The 21,354-nt window shown below is 37.0% G+C and overlaps 1 protein-coding gene across 1 annotated transcript in view; it reads left to right on the top strand.

The window, feature by feature from the left end:
* Positions 1-17,386, top strand: part of LOC126175850 (FAD synthase-like) — a 101,908-nt gene extending 84,522 nt beyond the window's left edge. The window contains exon 6 of the mRNA XM_049922857.1: positions 16,227-17,386. The gene's annotated coding sequence lies outside the window, so the exon portion shown is untranslated. The remainder of the gene's footprint in view (positions 1-16,226) is intronic.
* Positions 17,387-21,354: the final 3,968 nt, after the last annotated feature.

The following is a 21,354-nucleotide window of genomic DNA, read 5'->3' as shown; positions in this document are numbered from 1 at the left end:
AATATGTTGTTGATTTATGGTGAAGCTCCCCATGACGGAAGAGAAACTCACTGTCTGTATCACAAGTACTTTCCAAATCGTGACTCCATCTCATCTCATGTTTGCCAGAGCAGAACAACAGCTGCAGGAAAGTGGGAAATTCACAGGTGATAGAGCAAACTGTTGTGCTTCAGGAAGGCAGCATACTGCCATATTGCAAGAGGAGGTGCTCCTTAAGTTGAAGAGAACCCATCGACAAGTACTCGAGCCATTGGACATGACTTGCATGAATCTCTCTGGTCCATCTGGCATTTTCTTCATGAACAGCAATTTCACCCATATCACCCTCAGAAGGTACATGCCATGCTCCTGTCAGGTTTTGTGCTACATGTCAGTTTCTGTACTTAGTTTTTCAATGTAGTGAGGATTTTCCACAAATTCCAAGGTGAATTATGTTTACTAATGAAGTGCATTGAATGCTTGAAATAGCGACATTTGGGATCGGGAAAACCACAAAGCCATGTGTACACAAAGATTTTAGTTCACACCTTCAGCATTGATGTATTGCCAGGTTATTGCAGTGTGATTGGGCCATACATCCTCTCTCTCCACATAATGGGTGCCAGCTACTTGATTTTCCTGCGACGAATGCTGGTGAAGTTTTAGGAAAATATGCCATTGGACATTTGGCATGGATTGTGGTTCCAGCATTATGGCATTTTGCACAATGCAGGTTAGTAATAACTGTTCAATGGCTTACATACTAGGTATGGTGTAGATACTTCTACAGCACAGAGCATTAGATGATGGCATGAACAATTCCAAGAAACAGGGTGTTTGTGTAAAGGCAAATCCCTGAATGTCTGACAGAGACATCGAATGCAGCTGACATAGTTTCACAAGAAGTCTGCAGAAATCTGTTCGCTGTGCCGTTTGACAGCTCAGCATGCCCCCAGTGTCCATCTGGCATGTGTTGCGTTGACATGTACGCGTGAAACCATACAAAACTCAGCTACTGCAACCTCTTTGTGAAGTTAACAAACAACAATGTGTGTGGTTCAGTAATTTAGTTCTTGGCAAGATGGAGGATGACAGTTTTCTTCCACACTTATTGTTTAGTGATGAGGCAACATTCCATTTAAATAGAGTGGCCTCCATTACCAACAACAATAAATGAACTGAGACATTGCATAACAGAAACTGTGGAAGCTGTAATTCATTACACGCTCGCAGCAGGGTGAGAACAATTTGAGTACTGCTCTGTCATATGCCACGCATCTCAAGTGGGGCAGGGGCATATTGAAAACCTATGAAAAAACTTTGAGTTTACCACTCATCAGAAAATAAAATTAATTGTATATGTTTATTAGTTTCAGAAAAACAGACGTGCCAGATTGGATGATTCTTTTTGATACACCCTGTATATTTCATAAACATATATGAGAATATTTGAAGCATAAGAAAGCATCTCAGAACACTGTAGTGAGAGTACAGTGTTTATATGGTGACATCAAGTGCTGAGTATATGTCTACAATAGAATATCAGATTTGTTCAGAACAAAGAGAGGGCTTCAACCAAGAAGTTCTCTCAGCGCTCCTAATTATTATCATAATGGATAAAGTTTTTAAAATAATGAAAATAAGAGTCAACACCTTTTTTTTCCCCAATGATGTAATGCTATGCAGTGAAACGGAAGTCAAATACAAGCTAAACTTGATCTCTTAGCATGAAGAATTTCAGAGACTGGGGCTTAAAGTTGGCAAACCCCAGACAGTGGGGTTTAGTGTTAAAATTGTTCAAGAGTTCTTCTAAAAATTGAAGGCAATAGACTGAGATTAGGACAACTTATTGCATATAAGTACTGCTGACTCTCCAAGTAATATTATACCCCAGAAGATTGGTAACAGAATGTAGAAAGCTCAAAATCGTACCATACTAAATACTCTGGAATGGTATTGACATGTTCATTTTTATTTATTGGCATCTGGTGTACATACCATTAGTCAACAAACAATTACATGGATAGCACATCTGATGATAAAAAAATTATGTTAGAACATACAAAACACATAATAGGTGATAAACACAATGTGGTAATTGGCAGCAAATACAGAGTTAGTTCATTTTGTTGGTGGAATAGCAGGAAAAGGATAAAACATAAAATAATGTAAAGACAACCACTCACACATAGCTGACTCATGTGGTGCGTAGAAACACTGAACAGCATACAGTATTTACACTAGCTTTAAGAGTTCTTGCTCTTTGTGTAGCAAAAGTACACATATTCACATCTACACTTGCAATAACACAGGCATCCAAATGCTCATACCAGTAGCTGCACAGAGACTGACTGACTTGATTATTGATTATTGAGGGGAGTTTCCTGGGTTGATGGATGTGGGGAGAGAGCAGGGAAGGATGCATGAGGCAAAGAGGGGATAGGAGGGTGGTGTGAGGCATGTCTTTTGACAGACAAAGGGGGAGACACTCATTTATGTCTTCCTTGGATACAGCTTTTACTATCGAATTGTAATATGTAATATTCACAATTATAAGTTCCCTTCATCTTGACCAGAGCAAGAACAAAATTGGAGTCATTAAAATTTAACAACAGAGATATTAAAAAAAAACAGAGATAATACAATGATAATATTCACTTTTCTTATGCAAGGAGTAACATATTTGGTTCCCACACACAGCATAGTATCTAACACAGTTATTTCAGTAATAAAATGTGATATTACACTCCTTTCCAGCACTATGAGTGCTATGTTGCTCATAGCTTCAGATCAGTATTTTTCTTTGAAATTGCATGTAACGTGTTATGCAAGCATAAAGTATGAGGGATTTTATAGGAGCAGTTGTTGTAACATTGCCGTGGCAGGCCTAGTGCACTGACTGTCAAGTCATTGGCTCGGGTTTGATTCCTCCAGCTACCAACATTTATTTATTATTTTTCCATTTTATTTTATTCCTTGCAGTGTTAAACCATTAATTATAAATTTAAATATATTTAAACAGTTAAGTTTATATATGTAAAATTAATGTATTGATTGTAGTTACAAATACTACCCTTGTAAATGAAAAAGCCGTAAATAGTGGTAAAAATAATTGAATATATAAGAAAATTCATTATGAAAGTGTTTTCTGTAGAGGATCAGCTAAAGAGGCTCCTTTACAATACATACTTGGAGAAGTGAGATTTAAACAGGGAGATCTACTCCAGATGTAAATCTAACAACAGGACGACATAGGACTAGGGACACTGATTTGCCTCAAACTATGTGAGTAGAAGCAGGTACAGATGCCCCTTTCAAGTTCCTAGAATATTTCACCTGAGTGGGCCATGGAAAAAGGTAAAATGCTCACTAAAGAATTAACCCCCCCCCCCCTCCCCCCGCCCTCCCAGGGAGCTCATGGTTCGTTTGAGAGTTCATGTGTGACGCAGACGGGGCCCCAAGCTATTGCAGCCTGGGCTGCATTTCCTTCACCATGCTCCTCCTTCCCCATCCTTGCTCCTTCCCCACTGACCGCTCCTTCCGCTCTCCCAATGTTCTGATTTATGACAACCTGGCTATTCAACTGGTTCCCTGTATTCCTTGCAATTTTGTTCCTCTTGCTTATTCTCTTTCTTTTTGTGTGTTTTGGCCCCCCCTTGGGATTTCACCTCCACGTCTAAATTTTCTGACTTTAGTGGAGCAAAGCAAAAGATGAAATACTTAACTCTGTTTTCAAATGTTCCTTTATAAAGGAACCCAGGAGAATTGCCCAGTTTAATCCATGTACCACGGAAAAGATGCATGAAATAAGTATTAGTGTCACTGATGTTGAGAAACAGCTAAAATCGTTGAAGTTGAACAAAGTTCCAGGGCCTGATGGAATCACTGTCAGATTCTATACAGAATTTGCAGCTGAATTAGCCCCTCTTAAAACTATAATCTATCATAGATCCCGCAAACAAAAAACCATGCCCACCCGTCTACAAGAAGGGTAGTAGAAGTGGTCCACAAAACTACCATCCAGTATCCTTGACATCAATTTGTTGTAGAATCGTATAACATATTCTGAGCTCAAACATAATGTGGCATCTTGAACAGAATGACCTCCTTACTGCCAGCCAGCGTGGATTTCAAAAACATTGATCTTGTGAAACCCAACTCGCACTTTTCTCACGTGACATACTAAAAGCTTTGGATCAAGGCAACCAGGTAAACGAAGTGTTTCTTGATTTCCAAAAAGCATTTGACTCAGTACCGCGCCTATGCTTATTGTCAAAAGTATGATCACAAGGGGGGATCAAGTGAAATTTGTTACAGGATTGAGGACTTTTTGATAGGGAGGACACAGAATGTTGTCTTGGATAGAGCATCCTCATGGCATGTACAAGTAACTTCAGGTGAGCCCCAGGAAAGAGTGTTGGTACCTTGCTGTTCATGTTGAATATTAATAACCTTGCAGACAACATTATTAGTGAAATCAGGCTTTTTCAGATAATGCAGTAATCTATAATGAGGTGCTGTCCAAAATAAGTTGCATAAATATTCAAGTCAGATCTTGATAAGACTTCAATGTGTTGCAGAGATTGGCAACTTGCTCTAAATGTTCAGAAATGTAAAATTTTACCATTCACAAAATAAAAAAAACATAGTGCCCTATGACTATAATATCAATGAATTACTGTTGGAGTTTGCCAACTCTACAAATATCTGGTGCAACTGATATGAAATGGAATGATCACATAGGTTCAGTCGTTGGTAAAGCAGGTGGTAGACTTCAGTTTATTGGGAGAATGCTAGGAAAGTGCAATTAATCTACAAAAGAGGTTGCTTACATATCAGTCATGCGACTGGTTCTGGAATATTGCTCAAGTGTGTGGGACCCGTACCAGATAGGACTGACAGGGGTTATTGAATGTATACAGAGGAGGGCATCACGAATGGTCACATGTTTGCTTAATGCAGAGTGTTACAGAGATACTGAAAGAAAAGAACTGGCAGATTCTTGAACAAAGACATAAACTACCTTGAGAAGGTCTGTTAACAAAGTTTCAAGAATTAGCTTTAAATGATTACTCTAGGGATGTACGGCAACCCCATATGTATTGCTCACGTAGGGATTGTGAGCATAAGATTAGAATAATTACTGCTTGCACAGAGGCATTCAGTCAATCATTCTTCCTGCACTCCATATGTGAATGGAACAACAAGAAACCCTAATAACTAGTACAATGGGATGTACCCTCTGCCATGCATCTCCCAGTGGTTTCTAGAGTATGGATGTAAATCTAGAGGTATGTTCCCAATATTGCCACAGTCTCTGTATTTCCATTGCTTGTGGTAACTATTATAGTCACCCAGATATGTAGCAGTATTGAGGAAGTGTGTGGATAACTTGGACTAGCCAAGAATGGCTGCTTGAGTAAATGAGCCAATTTCTACAACAACATTATGAATTTCACCATCAGTAGATGTGTAAATGAGAGGCATTTGCTGTATTTTCTTAAATGTACATGGCTACACCATATGATGGATGGTATATAGCACCTAGCAATCGTTACCTGGTATTAACCCCATTTTTAGGCTTCAGTACCTCAGTTGGTAAAAATAGAAGCTTTGTAGGATCAATTTGTTGCCAGTCTGTCTATTTGACTCCTGAGAACTTTTTTGTCGGGAATGGATAGAAATATCAAGTTGAAATTTACATCACATAGTAAGGCTTTGGTGACATCTAAAATTTATGCTTCTACACCGGTACAATGCAAAGATATGGCCATGTATGTCACATATTTTGAGTCTCACAAACTCCCTCTTCAAATCTTATAGGGTACTTCCTGATGGTGTAGAATCATGAAATTTTGCAGAAAGCGAGGTTCCCCATGACACGTGAAGGGAAAAAAATATGAAAATTGTTAATTTGTAATTATATCACATGAAAAAAAAAAATTGGCTTGTTATCTGACTGTCTGTCTACCTGATAAGACCTCTTTTTCTCAGGAACAGGGAGACTAAACAAAGTGGGAATTTATGTCACATAGCAAAATCTACAGCCTTTTGGTGGTGTAAACAATTTCAATTTTTGTGTCAATGGAGTCAAAAGTTTGTCATATTTTGATTTTTTGCCAGTATCAGTATCGATAACAGGCAAAAATCGTCAAAATTCTAGACTCCCAGGATGACTTCCAGATTACCAGGATGGATAAACTGTGTGTATATGTAATTAAGTTCGTGTGAAACCTTCAGTGTGTGACTCCTACTTGCACGTATCCAGATTTTTTATAGTTGGTCTTCCATTTCACTATGAGTTTCCAGCATGACGACTAGGTCGCTGTTATTATTTTTTTAAAGTTTTGATAGGCATTGTCATATGTTTTCTATATTAATGTGACAAATTTGGGCTGAGTATCTGAGTTTTCTGGTCAGAAGGTCCTAAGAAGAACCATTTGTTTGGTCTGACACCATGTTTGCTTTTTGAGATACATGGAATGTGTATTATGGTCTTGAGATCGCAAGATTGTCTGACCGCCAGCATTTGCTTCTTCATTTAATGTCATTCAGGGTGCTCATGTATCCTTCTGCCATGGAGGCAAACTAGCTTTACACCCTTGCATATGTGTAAGGTACCTGAGGGCTAATAAATGGTAGGATAGACATTTCGAAGCCAGGTTTTATACTGTAAAATATTTCCAGGGGACGATGTGCACTCTGACCAGAATTTATTGGCTATGAACTGCAATTAAACCTGAAAATATTGCAGCAAGATAGGAAATTAAGGAGATGGGACCCAAAGAAGTTCAAAGAACCAAAGGTTGCTGAGAGTTGCAAGTTTGTCGTTAGGTAACAGCAGGAGAAAGGAATATGGTAGAAGAGAAATGGATAGCTTTGAGAGATGAAACAGGGAAGGTAGCATAGGATCACGTAGGTAGAGAAAGACAAGGCCTAATAGAAATCCCTGGATAACATATGAGATATTGAATTTGACAAAAGGAGAAATAAAAAAATTTAGCTGTCAAAAGAGAATACTGACATCTAAAAAATAAGATTGGCAGAAAGGGCACAATGGCTAAGTGGGACTGACCACAGGACAAATGCAAGGTTGTAGGGACATGCATAACCAGAGGAGGGATGGATGCTGCTTATAGAACAATTAAAGAAACCTTTAGAGAAAATCTGTATGAATATCAAGACCTCAGATCGCAAGCCATTACTAAGCAAACAAGGAAAAGCTAACAGGAACATACAATGGAAATCTATACAATGGAAACCAATCTCTGGATGTGTGTGAAGGTCAGAGGGGAGATATCATAATGTGAGAAGAATTTGACAGAATGCTGACTGACCTAAGTCAAACAAGACCCCTGGAGTAGACAACATTTCCTCAGAATCAATGAGTGAGAAACTTGAGAGAGCTAGCCATGATAAAATTATTCTGCCTGGTATGCAAGATAGATGAGACAGGCAATATGCCCACAGAATTCAGGAAGAATGTAATAATTCCAGTTTCAAAGAAGGCAGGTGCTGAAAGGTGTGAATAATACAAGACCATCAGTGTCATAAATCACTGTTGCAAAATATTGACACAAATTACATACAGCAGAAAGGAAAAATTGATAAAAGCCGACCTCGGGGAAAATGAGTTTGGGTTTTGGAGAAATTTAGATATGTGCAAGGCAATACTGACACAACAACTTATCTTAGATGAAATACTGAGGGAAGTAGAGACAAAAACTGGGAGCAAACCATTATTTGCAACTTGCACAGAAACCAGACTGCAATTGAAAGGGAAGCAGTGGTTAAAAAGGCAGTAAGACTGGGTTGTAGCTTGCCCCCAATGTGTTATTCAGTCAGTACATTTTCAGCAAGATGTGAAGGAAACCAAGGAGAAAATTGGAAAAAGAATTCATGGAAAAAATATAAAAGCTCTGAGATTTGACGATCACATTGTAATTTTGTCAGGATGTGAAAATACAGTTGAACAAAATGGCTAGTGTCTTGAAAGGAGGATATAAGATGAACATCAATTAAAGTGAACCAAAGGTAATGGAAAGGAGCTGAATTAAATCAGGCAATGCTGAGGGAATTAGATTAGGAAATGAGACACTACAAGTAATAGACGACTTTTGCTAGTTGGGCAGTTAAATAACTGATGATGGCCAAAGTAGAGAGGATATGAAATGAAGGCTCACAATGTCAAGAAAAGCTTTTCTGAAGAAGAGAAATTTGTTAATATCTAATATCAATTTAAATGTTAGAAAGACTTTCCTGGAGGTATTTTTCTGTGATTGAACCTTGTATGGAAGTGAAAAATGGGCAATAAACAGTTCAGAGAGGAAGAGAATAGAAGCTTTTGAAATGTAGTGCTACTGAGGAATGCTGAAGATCAGATGGACAGATTGAATAACAAATGAGGAAGTACTGAATCAGTGTGGTGAAAAGTAAATTTATGGCACAACTTGACTAAAAGAAGGGATCGATTGATATGACACATCGTGAAGCATAAGGGATTCATCTATTTTGCAGTGGATGGATGTGTAGACTGTAAACATTGTAGAGGATGACCAAGGACAGTAAGCAGGTTTAAACAGATGTATGGCGTGGTAGTTATGCAGAAAATAAAGGGGCATGGACAGAGTGTACTAACTTGGAGAGGTGCATCAAACCAATCCTCTAACTAAAGACCACAGCAGATGAAAAATAATTTATTTAGCTTGTGAACTGCATCCAAGATTTTGTGGTAAAAGATGTAGACATAACATTCTTTGATTAGAGAAGTCAATTAGATATTAATGTAAATGATAACATTGACAGCATGAAGTATCCTGTAACTATGATGCTAAAAGAAGCATTTGGAAACTATTTTCAACTGTGTTGTTTTATGAATACCGCATAGTCTATGGGCACATCCTCTGAAAATATGATGAACTGATTCTAGTCCATCATACAGATGGTAGATGTCAGTTGTGAACACTGTGTCCGCTATATTCACCAGATCCTGCTCCTGCTGATTACGCTTTATTCGATAATATGAAAGACACGCCATGGTGTAAAATGTCAACAACAATGAAGAATTCCAGGCAGGTGTCCATGAGTGGATGTGTAGTACCCCAAAACAGTGGTTCCATAATGCAAAAATAAAGTTGCCAGCAATGTGACAGCTGTGTATTGGCATCAGTGGGGAGTACATTGAGCGATCTCATGTTAATTAACAAATGATGTACAAAATTCTACTATTGTAAATCACTTCCAAATGCCCCTCATACTGCATAAGGATCAACAAAAGCTCATCTTGTCAAATGGCAGCACATTGACTCACATTTGTGCACAGTGTAAATCAAAATTCTGTCAACAAACTTTGGTTGACCTTTGATTCCCTGTGGCTTACTGCAGAGTAATTCTTTAGTGTCTTACCATAATTACCCTTGTAACTGTATCACATGGCAGAAAGAAAGTTGGTTTCTATGAAGAAAAATTTCCAGTGAAGCTTAGTACCAATCTCCCTAGCATTTCTGAGAGAGCAGCTATTCATCATGGTACATCACTGTACAATCTGTTGTGATCATGGTGGTGAACATTTTGAATTGCTCATGTAAATAAACGGTTATATATTGGAACAGCAACCACTATAAGGCAGTCTAAACAGTTTCTATACAAATGTGACACTATATATTATACACAATTTGCAGCTGTGTCTAAAGACTGTCAGCGCAATACAGTCACATAAATAAGTGAGATAGAAAAAAAAAAAAAAAATCAAAAGGCCAGAACAAGCCAGTGGAGATCAAGGACTCCTGTACTGAAACAAGCAGCCCTAAACTTTCTCTAAAAGATACTCAGTAAAGTTCACATAAACTCTTTATTAACCCTGTGACATTGTATTTAAGTACCCTAATAGTTACTGTGAAATCAGATATAATTATCAACTAGCAAGATTGTTTTACATATCAGCTGATGTGGTTGTTGGGTATGGTAGATTTCAAAACAGTCTTCTAAATGAAGAGCAACATCACACATTTTATATTGGCATGCACTTTCTCTTCTTTTTCCTCTTGAGTAGCACATAACACACCTTTTAATTATAATCTTTTTCTTATCAGTTGGAGATAAGTGCAGGGGGAAATGATCTCATGGTTTTGCATGAAGTCTCATAGTGACAGTACTCATTATAGTCATCTGTAAACAGAGTACTCGGGTAACTGCATTCTCTAGCAGTTGTTGTAAACCCTCCTTAGCACCACCATGAACTAATCTCTTCACCATGTTGCTTGTATACTAAGATCAACTAACATGTGATACACATGGCCTGTGCTTCATCGTATGATTTAAGTGTATAGCAACTTCTTGTGAGTACAGTTCGTCATTTTGTGAGATTGGGTGAATGGTGTAAACCTCATAATCTTTTAAAAAAGTTACAGTTTCTGCATCTTTAAAAAGAGATGAAATGTTATGGAGAGTAGCCCTTTTAAAGCTCTTTTAAAGAATTGGAGAAAATAATCTGTGATCTACTCATTCAAAGTGAGACAGTGAATCGGAACATTATCCAAAATCTTATTACATGGGTGATTGCTTGTGGTAATACATTACATCTGAGAAGTTTGAAAATTAATGAGATTTATAAAAAAACAGAGCACTGATTAAAGTAAAACTATATATTCCACTGTGAGTTGTAAAGATCTGCAGTTATCACTCTTCTGATAATTCACCGCACTGACCGAATTAAAAATATATTCAACCATGAGTTCTAAAGCTCTGCAGTTATCACTCTTTTGATAATTCACCTGTAGTGCCTGAGCACATCAAGACTAGTTTTATACACATTGAGACCAAACACTACATCTCAAATTAATGTATAGCTGTACACATCATAAATCTGATTATATACTTGAAGGGGGAGAAAAGTACTCAAAAATAAAGAGTCATAAGCAAAAGTTAGCATCATACCTTTACAACTGACCCTCTGTTATGCTTTAAAATTTGATGAGAATAACCTGCAGGTTCTTCTATCTCATGAGCCTCTCATGTTGTTGTTGTTGTTGTTGTTGTTGTTGTTGTAGCAGCATTAAGTCCAAAGACTGGTTTGATGCAGCTCTCCACTCTGCTCTCTCCTGTGCAAGCCTCTTCATCTCCGAATAACTACTACAACTTACATCCTTTTGAACCTACACCCCATATTCATCTCTTGGTCTCCATCTACAATTTTTACTTCCTTCTAATGTAAATTAGTGATCCCGTGATGTCTCAAGAATGATATTGTTTATAGTCTATGTTTCACTTTAATACAAGGTTAAGCCCCAGACAGATACCTTCAGAAAACACTTCCTAACACTTAAATCTGTATTCGATGTTATCAAATTTCTCTTTCTCAGAAACACTTTTCTTGACATTGCCATTCTACATTTTATATCTCTTCTATTTTGGCCATCATCAGTTATTTAACTGCCCACTAGCAAAACTCGTCTACAACTTATAGTGTTTCATTTCCTAATCTAATCCCCTTAGCATTGCCTAAGTTAATCTGAGTACATTCCATTACCATTGTTTTGCTTTTGTTAATGTTCATCTCATATTCTCCTTTCAAAATGCTGCCCATTATGTGTTCAACTGCTCTTCCAAGTCCTTTTCTGAGACTTAAATGTCATGGGCAAACTTTGAAGTTTTTATTTCTTCCCCATGAACTTTAATACCTCCTCCAAATTCTTCTTTGGATTCCTATACAACTTGCAAAGTTTATATATTGAATAATGTTGGGGATAGGCTACAACCGTTTCTCATTTCCTTCTCAACCACTGCTTCCTTTTCATGCCCCTCAACTCTGCAATTGCCATCTGGTTTCTGTACAAGTTGTAAATAGCCTTTTACTCCCTGTATTTTATCCCTTCTATCTTCAGAATTTCAAAGAGTGTATTCCAGTCAACATTGTTCTGACTGTTTCTATAATATTGCCTTCTCCAAGTCTACAAATGTTATAAATATAGGTTTGCATTTCCTTAACCTATCTTCGAAGAGAAGTCATAGGATCAGTATTTCCTCACATGTCCACACATTTCTCAGCAGTTCAAAGTGATCTTACTTGATGTTGGTTTCTACTAGTTTCATTTCCATAACAAGTGTTTATTACTGTTTTGCAACCATGACTTATTAAACCATAATTCAATAATATTCACACCTGTCAGCATCTGCTTTCTATGTAATTTAAATTATTACATTCTTCTTGAAGTCCGAGAGTGTTTTGCCTGTCTCATATATCTTGCAGGACAGGTGGAATAGTTTTTCTTTGGCTGGCTCTCCCAAGGAAAGTGGTACTTCTGACAGAATGTCATCTACTAGGAGGACCTTGTTTCACTTAGGTCTTTCAGTGTGCTGTCAAATTCTTCTCACAGTTCCTTTCTCATCTTCATCTACATTTTTTTCCCTTTCTATAATATTGTCTCCAAGTTCATTTCTCTTATATAGCCCCTCTATATACTTCTTCCATCTTCCATCTTTCAACTTTCCTTTCCTTGCTCTTTCCCTTCTTGGCCTCTCCTAGACAATCAGAAAAAGACAAGGGAACATCTCTAGATCAGTACACCAGACTCACACCCACTTTTCCTTCTGCTGAGATCTGCTAGTGATCTAATTAGGTCTCTGTACTCAATGCAGATAACACTTTTTCACTAGAATTGTTGTATTTTCTTCTCGTAACCATCACTGTCAAATGAAAGGATGCTTTGAGAAGGATTGGGACTCATACTTGTGAGGAGAGGAAAGACATCCATGTCCAGCCACCGAAGTTAGGATAACCTGTTGTTTCCCTGTATCATGTCATCCTAATCTTTAGTTTTCATATTGTAGCTAATTACATATCCAGTACGTCCCCAATGTGCTAACAGTTTATACAGAGTGCCCCACTCAAACCTCCCTGATTTGAAAGACCCAGGAAAACACACACACACACACACACACACACACACACACACAGTAGATATGACAGTGAAAAATGCACCACATTGTAGAACATCTCAAAGAATTTATTTATTTATTTATCATCAATACACCATTTACATGTGAACCATTTGTAGCAAAAAGAATGTCGAGTCTATATACAATTTCTTGCCAAGTTCTTTGTAACATTTCCTCTGTTATTGTGGCAATCGCATTAATGATACGAAATCGCAATGTAGGAATATTGTCCACTTTGGTCGCGTACACCCTGTACTTCATGAATCCACATGAAGAAATCAAGTGGCGGCGTAATGTTGGATGAATGTGGTGGCCAGGCAATAGGTCCATCGCGTCCGAACCAAAGATTGGGAAATTTCCTAACCAGGAACTTGCGAACAGCCATTGACCAATGTGGTGGCGCTCCATCTTGTTGTAAAATGATGTTGGGTTGCAAGTCTTGTATCTGAGGATTCACAAACTGCTCCAACATGTCCAGATACACTGACCCATTCACTGTTTGTTCCACAAAGAAGAACGGTCCAACAATCCTGTTGTGCATTAGCCTGCACCAGACGTTTAGTTTAGAGCTGTCACGAATGTGTTCAGTGACAACGTGCGAATTTTGCAAACCCCAAATCTGAACATTATGCCTATTAATTCTTCCTGATAGATGAAAGGTTGCCTCATCTGAGAATAAACATCTTTCCAGGAAGTTGGCATCCATATCAACATGCTACAGCACATCTGAAGCAAATTGTTGTCGGCGTGGATTGTCATTAGCCATCAGATGTTGCAGAATTTGCACTTTGTAACCATACATATGAAGACACTGGTGAACTTCACGATGCAATGTTGATCGAGGTACGTCAAGTTACCTAGATGCTTGACGAATTGACTTACGTGGGCTTCTGAGAAATGTTTGTCTGATGTCCTCCACTGCCAGAATGTTTCAGAACACTTCCTGTTGCCAGAAACTTCCTATACCATTCCTTAATTATTTCTGCTTGCGTGTGCTGCTGTGGAGTCTCCATTTTCACTTCATGCGACCATGCTGCACTCTGGTGACGATACTTGGTGCTTCTGATGTGGGAATATAATCACCCCCTCTAACCCACTCCCCTTGTTGTCCTAATTATTTCCTTCTTGTGCTGTTCAGTTTCCTGTGCTCATCCTTGTCATTTTCCCTCCGTCTAATCACCCAACTACTACTCATCAGCACTCTCTACATCTCACCCTCCTACTTGTCACCCTGTCCCACATGATCGTCCCCTTCATCACCTTGTCTTCCCTCCTCCACATAATCATCCCCTTCCTCGCCCAGTCTACCCAGCTCCACATAATCATCCTCCCCCTCACCTTGTCACCCACCCTTTGTCCCACCTAATCACCCTCCCCCTGTTTGTCACCCCTCTCCCTTGGTCACCCTCTTGCTCCTCACCACCCTCCCCCCCCCCCCCCCCCATAATCATCCTCTCCTTCACATTGTCACCCTCCCATTTTCCAACTTCATTACCCTCACCCTCTTTGCTCCTCTCTCTCTCTTTGTCACCTCCCTCTCTTCTTCACCCCCCTCTTCTACACCCCCCCCCCCTTCTTCAGTGTACCCCCTCCGTTGCCCTCACCAGCTTTTGCATATATTGATTTCTAAATTTTAAGTAAATTTATATGAGTGCTCAGATTTTTTACAATTCTGATCAAGGCAAATGGTGACAGAAAATTTGACTCAGTATCATACAAAATTATGCAGCTGCAGATGGTCTCTCATCCCCTTTCATGTACAAAACTATGCTCATATAATTTTTAGTGTGCTACGTGCTTACTCCAAAATTACCCATTATCTACTTAATGACATTTAGTTTTTCATCACTAATAACTATCCAGCATACTATAACCTGCCTTTTCATATTCAAAGGTGGATAAGTAGTGTATTATGTGGTGTCTCCTGCAGTACTGTGGTGTCTTATGAAGTCCTCACTTTAAAGATGCACAGAGGGGTGCATTCTTGCATAGACAATGTTTCCCCTGACCACTTGTTTTAAACTAGCATTTTTGCAATGTTTATACACACAGTTTATAGCCTGATTAATAAGCAATTTGAATGACTCTGCTTTACACATGATTGGTATTTCTTGTCATATTTTGAAGTTTAGTATTACATATTCTGAGAAGTTTCAAGAGGAGCTAAATATGACCCTACTATTACTGCAACAGAAAGTTCATGTTAAGTTACTGTCAAACACGTATCTCTGTGGGGTACTGTTATGTTACAGTAGAACAGGAGTTAAATTTTGTGTAATTTCCAGCCTCTTCCCTATATTAGGCCAGTTTTAACATTTATCAGTGTGCTGTTTCTGTGCTAGTCAGGTACATTTAGCCAAACTGCTGGTTCAAATACTTTATTTTTTATCAAGGCTTTAACTAAGACATATTTTCCCTGATAGCTGTCACTATTGTTTTAATGTATTAAAAGGAAAGGTTTGAAAGGTTTTAAGCCCACTCAGTCAATAAGATTTTTTTTTGTCTTGCTAATAACTTCAGTGTAGAGGGACCTAAATCAAAGTCCAAAACCATCCTTCAGTGGGGTGGCACCACTATCTTATGATAAATCTTGTGTGCCATTCTCAGCCTAACACTTTGTAGTGAATTGAAAGGTTGGCTGATATTTACCTTCAGACAGCATAATGATATTTACCTTCAGACAGCATAATTCCTAGTATTGCCAGTACTAAGTGTTAAACTGGAAAACAGTTATCTTAGTGTAGGAACTGTGTACTTCTTGTTCATGACTGAAAAATGAGTCAGCTGGGGAAGGTTGGAAAGGTGGTACATCACTAATAATGTACATTGAGAGGCAATGCTAGGAATTCATCCTGAAGGTAAATATTGGCCACTTTTTTTCTCTCTTTCTTTGAAATTTTAACAATTTTGTCAACTGAATTTTCCATTTGCTACATTGAAATAAACTCTCTCCCCTTAGTTTAAAAAAGAGTGATATTCAAGATGAATATGAATTTTCTCATTGTATATTTGTGAAGTATGGCGCAGTCCTCAAAATTAGGAGAATTGGCAGATATTCCGTAGATAGTGTTATATATATAGAAAAGTGTATAGTTAATTTATTGCATTTTCAACAAACATTTAAACATGTTTCAGGTAATGTTTATCTGCAAAACTGTGTATATCTGAATTAATTCTATGAGAGTACACAGTTATTTTCTTTTTATGTGGACTTGTTCAGTGTTAGAAGTTGTGAGTAATTTTGATAAACTAATATGATTTAGCTTTTCACTTGCTTTGTGGAGTAAACACTCTTTCTCTTCCGCTTGTAGGGAGCTGAGTAAACATTGGGTCCTAACAACTTCTGATTGTGAGACAATACTGGTGTTTCTTCAAAATGCTGCATCTATTATTTATTGTTAAAATCCGTGTAATAATTCTGTTAATCACGCACATTGTGAGGAAAGTAAAGCTTTAATTTTAGAGTTAAGGAAAAACAATATCAGTTAAAGAAATCTCTTGTAACTGTGTTATCTCTAAGATGGCTTTTATGAACATAATGATAATATGATACTCTCTCATAAAATAGCCTTCTGCACTGATATGCCTACTTATGGTGAATCTCTGGGACGAAAATGAGGAATATATGTACTTAATGAACTTACCTTAATTTTAAGGATGCACAGTTGTTAGTCATAAGAGAGCCTGTAGGTATGCTTTTATTTGATACATTCAGTTCTGAAATTATATCATTGTTATTCATTTACCATTTTATAGAAGTTCATAGATTATCAAAAGTATGAAAGGGTTTTTCTAATTTTTTTTCTACTATTACTATTGTAAAGCCTGAGAAGTAGTGTGTAGTACATAATAGTGCTTAAGCAAAGCACTGTCTCATTAGTTAATATCTGTGTCAAACATTCTGTAAATAATTGTCTAAATTTTGTTTTAAAGTAAAAATGTACCTGATACATTCATTTTCTTAAGGGTTCCAAATTAATAAGCATTTTCTGCTTTCATTACAAAACATTGTTGCATAAGATGCTCACTTTGTCTTCCTTGTGCTCCAGTTTCAAAAAATTGCAATATTAATGTATCTAGTTTTGTAAAATGTTCTGTGTCGAGTGATTTCAATTTCAGGTAGCTAGTTTCATTCTGTAGGTGCAGTATTGCAATGATCGTTTTGATGAAATGAACTCTCATTTATTACATAGCATGCTGATGTGAACATTGATTTCCAATATTGCAGTAAAATTTCTGTGCACTATTAAAATAAATTGTGTTATGAGACTGGAGAAACCATTGTTTATGTATGAAAAATATATAAATATTTAGTGAGAAAATAATATATATATGTTATGGTGCATAGGTATGATTCTGAAACCAGTGGCCATTTCATTCTGTGTCTTTACTTTTTTACCAGAGGTTCTGCACTGAGGACAAATTTTAAAGACAAGAAACTGTTTGTATATACTTGTGCTGTTAAAATAAATTGTTGATATTGTATTTTAAAAAGTTCTTATATCTTTTTTACAATTACCTTAATAACAACACAGACCTAAAACACCTGCCATGAATGAGGAGCAAGTCGTGTGTGTGTTTGTGTGTGTGTGTGTGTGTGTGTGTGTGTGTGTGTGTGTGTGAGAGAGAGAGAGAGAGAGAGAGAGAGAGAGAGAGAGAGAGTTTTAGATTACATTTAACATCCATACTGTCTTTGTCCTTTCACTTGTTATAGGTGAGCATAATAAAATAGGCAAAAATGCCATTATTTTGAAAAAAGCTGTTACTTCATCAGTTATGCTAAGCAGCTGCTGATTATCTAAAAGGAAACAAGGAAGATAAGTGTTTAATGTTCCACTGAATGGATTCTCTGCTGTTGCTTGGTTTTATAAAGACACAGTGGTAATAATTAGTATATTGAAGGGTGAAGAGAGAAGCAGTTGACTATTTCAAAGTGAATTGTTTGTTGTGAACAGAGAATCAGCATGATATGATTAATTGATTATGTAGCAGATGTTAGTTTTTAATTACATATTTCAGCCTTGAGTCATACAAGTGGTATTATTACTGGCTTTAACTTATTACCAAATTACATAGTTGTGCATCAACTGAAGAGCCCCTGAGTGACTGTGTAACATTTCAAATCATCTTATGAAGGCTTGATAATAAGCTGAAACTTGCATGACCTGAGACTGAAATAAATAAATTACAATAAGAAAACTAGAAGGTCCTTGTGTTTCCCTAAGGTCAGTCTGTGGCCATAGTGGTGGCTGCTGAAAGTGAATAATGTTGAGGTGGGTGCTCAATAGAATGGAATGTGTTCTTGGTGATGGCTGTAACTAAGTACTGGCATGCACCACTGGTTATATGACTGTTAATAGCATCTGTATTTGTGCAGTTTCCAGAGTTTCACATTAGTGTGGAATCCAGTTAATGTTTTCAACCTAGCAAAGATGAAATATGAAGAACATGGTATGTAGCTGACATCACATCCTTCTCCTGCAGGCCTCAATAAGTGTTATTTATTAGTTAATTTCTTGGACATTCATTCCCATGATGTCGACATTTTGGTAGAAATAATGAAAACATTAAGAAAAAACAGAAAATAACTTGGGCAATCCATGAATTGTGGTGCAAACAATGATTGTTATGCTAATTAAAGGCCAAAACAAATATAGAGTACCTAAAGCACAAAGAAAACATGTACAGTAATAGTTTTCAGTGAGACAGAAAAGGTGATAAATTTTTAAGTTAAATGAAGGAGGACGAAAATGCTTAAAATTAAGCAGTGTACAAGACCGGTTTCATTTTTTAAAATCAAGACATGAACTGTATAAATAGGAGAAAGATTTGCACAAGGAATGAAAAAAAGATTTACAACTGCTCTTGAGAGTCAGTGTACATAATGGAGATCTGTGAGTCTGGGCACTCTGAATTACTTGTGAGTTGAACATTGCTTATTTCCAGGCTTCTTCGACTTGGTTAAACAGATTCAGAAAATTATAAAGAAACCAAGTCACAAAATTATGAAGTTTACCACAAGTAAACTTGTAGAGGAGTTGTCATTTATAAGCAATACTATAGAGAAATTTGTAGCGGACATGAAGAAGGAGCTGCTTGTTATACCCTAAAAGTTGTGTATAAAGACAACGAGTCAGGTTTTGTGCAAACCACACTTCATCATTTCAAGCAAAAAGAAAGACAGAGTCCCTTGTGCAATTGATAAATGCTGTAATACATTCATATACAAAAATTCCAGCAATAAGTATCTGTGAATTATTGTTTTCACAGCTTCATCTCTATCTTCAGGAACATCAAGGCAAATTAGGACCAAAGATTTAAAACAAAAAGGACACACTACTTGGAAATACCTTGTAATTGACATAGCAAAATATGGAAAAATGGGAGAGAGTAATTTTCAGTGCTACATCTGAAACATCTTCTTACAATTTGTAGAAAATATTTCATTATTTTTGTTGGACTCTTGACCTGGACATAACAACAACCCCTATCTTTAGGAGGACTGAAAAACTTTTAATATAACTCAGCAATTAACTTTCCATGTGTGGACAGACAGTAGGACCCTAATTGATAATGTTTTCTTTGATGAAGCTTAAAGTAAGAAAATAATTGTTTACCCAATAACAAATGCTCCCTCGGATAATGATGCACAGTTGGTTAGGATAAACAACACAGCACCTTACATTATGAATACTTCTCAGTGGAAATCAGTTAGAATAATTAATGACCCCAAGACAAATGTTTTTAAGAATACTTTACAGGAGATGTAGTTTATAGTGAAGCAAATACTAACATGGGATTGAACTTATTCCATGATATCCTCATATAATTATTTGAAAATAGCTTTCCACATAAGCTAAACTGAAAGGACACTAAACGGCGATGTGAAAAACCATGGATCTGTAGAGGGATTAACGTATCTTGTGAAAGGAAAGGGGAATGTATCTTTTGGCAAGATGGCAAGAAAAAGTAGGGATTCTGCAGTAGTTGCACACTACAAAAACTACTCAAAATTACTAAGAAATGCTATTACAAAATCAATGAACATGCACATAATGTCAGAAATAAGTACTTGCGACAACAGACTGAAGGCTATGCAAAATTTAGTGAAATGAGAGACAGGGCAGCCAGCCACACAAAAACACATCATCACTATTGAACTAAAGGGAAGGTCTGTAAATGATAAGTCAAAGGTAGCAAATGCATTTAATAATCATTTCTTAAATATAGTAGAACACATAGGGACAAACAGTTCAAGAGAAAAATCACAGCAGTATGTTGCAAATGTAATGTTATGTCTAACCAAAAGAATGCAGGAAGTTGTACTTAGTAATTCAAGCAAAATAATCCAGGGACATAATCCTGACTGGGGTGAAACCACAATTGGGGTTCCCCAAGGTTCAATCTTAGGTCCACTGCTGTTCCTCATGTATGTAAACAATCTTCCATCTAGTATACAACAAGCAGATAACATTAGTATTGTAATCAATCCAAGCATATGTACAGAAACAGAAGAAATGGTAAACAAAGTTCTTAAAAAGTTTCATTTACTGGTTTTCTTTGAATGGTCTCACACTCAATTTTAAAAAGACACAACGTACTCCGTTCTGCACATTTAGAGGTACTACACTGATGGTAAGTGTAACCCATGGTGAGGAAATAATAAATAGAGTGGAAACTTAAAAATTTTTTGGTGTCCCTATTGATGAGAATTTAAATTGAAAAAACACATTTTGGTACTCTTAAAACAACTTACTTCCGCCACATTTTGTACTTACAATCATTGAAAATCTTGGGCAGAAACAAATCAGTAAGTTGATTTATTTTGCATATTTTCATTCAATAATGTCATATGGAATAATGTTCTGGGGAAAATCATCTCTAAAAAAGAAAGTCTACATTGTGCATAAACGTGTTGTAAGAATAATATGTGGTGCTTGCCCATGATCACCTTATAGACATCTGTTTAAGGAGTTGGGCATTCTGACTATTGCTTCACGGTATATTTATTCCCTTGTGAAGTTCATTGTAAGTAATCCATTACTGTTCAGAAAGAACAATGAGGTACATAATTACAACACCAGAAGGAAGAAAATGACATTCATTACTCCATGTTAAGGTTGTCTGTAGCACAAAGAGGGGTCACAATGCTGTAACAAACATTTTTGATCACTTACCCAGTGATATAAAATGTCTGAGAGACAGCAAAATAAAGTTTGATAACAAACTAAGAAACTTTCTCCTTGACAACTCCTTCTATTCCTTAGAAATATTTCCATTACTGTAATGCATAAAAGGTGCTGGGTAGGAATTACTAACTCACATCTGTATATCCTTTTTTCTAACTTCAGAATAGAACCGTAGGTACAAATTAATTTGTGCTGTGAAATTAAGCGCATTTTACATGACTCGTTGGTCATCATTGTAATTTATCTTGCA

The sequence above is a fragment of the Schistocerca cancellata genome, chromosome 3 (genome assembly GCF_023864275.1).
Source record: "Schistocerca cancellata isolate TAMUIC-IGC-003103 chromosome 3, iqSchCanc2.1, whole genome shotgun sequence".
NCBI lineage: Eukaryota > Metazoa > Arthropoda > Insecta > Orthoptera > Acrididae > Schistocerca > Schistocerca cancellata.
The sequence above is the reverse complement of the archived record's forward strand: the minus strand, read 5'-3'. Positions and strand labels throughout refer to the sequence as shown.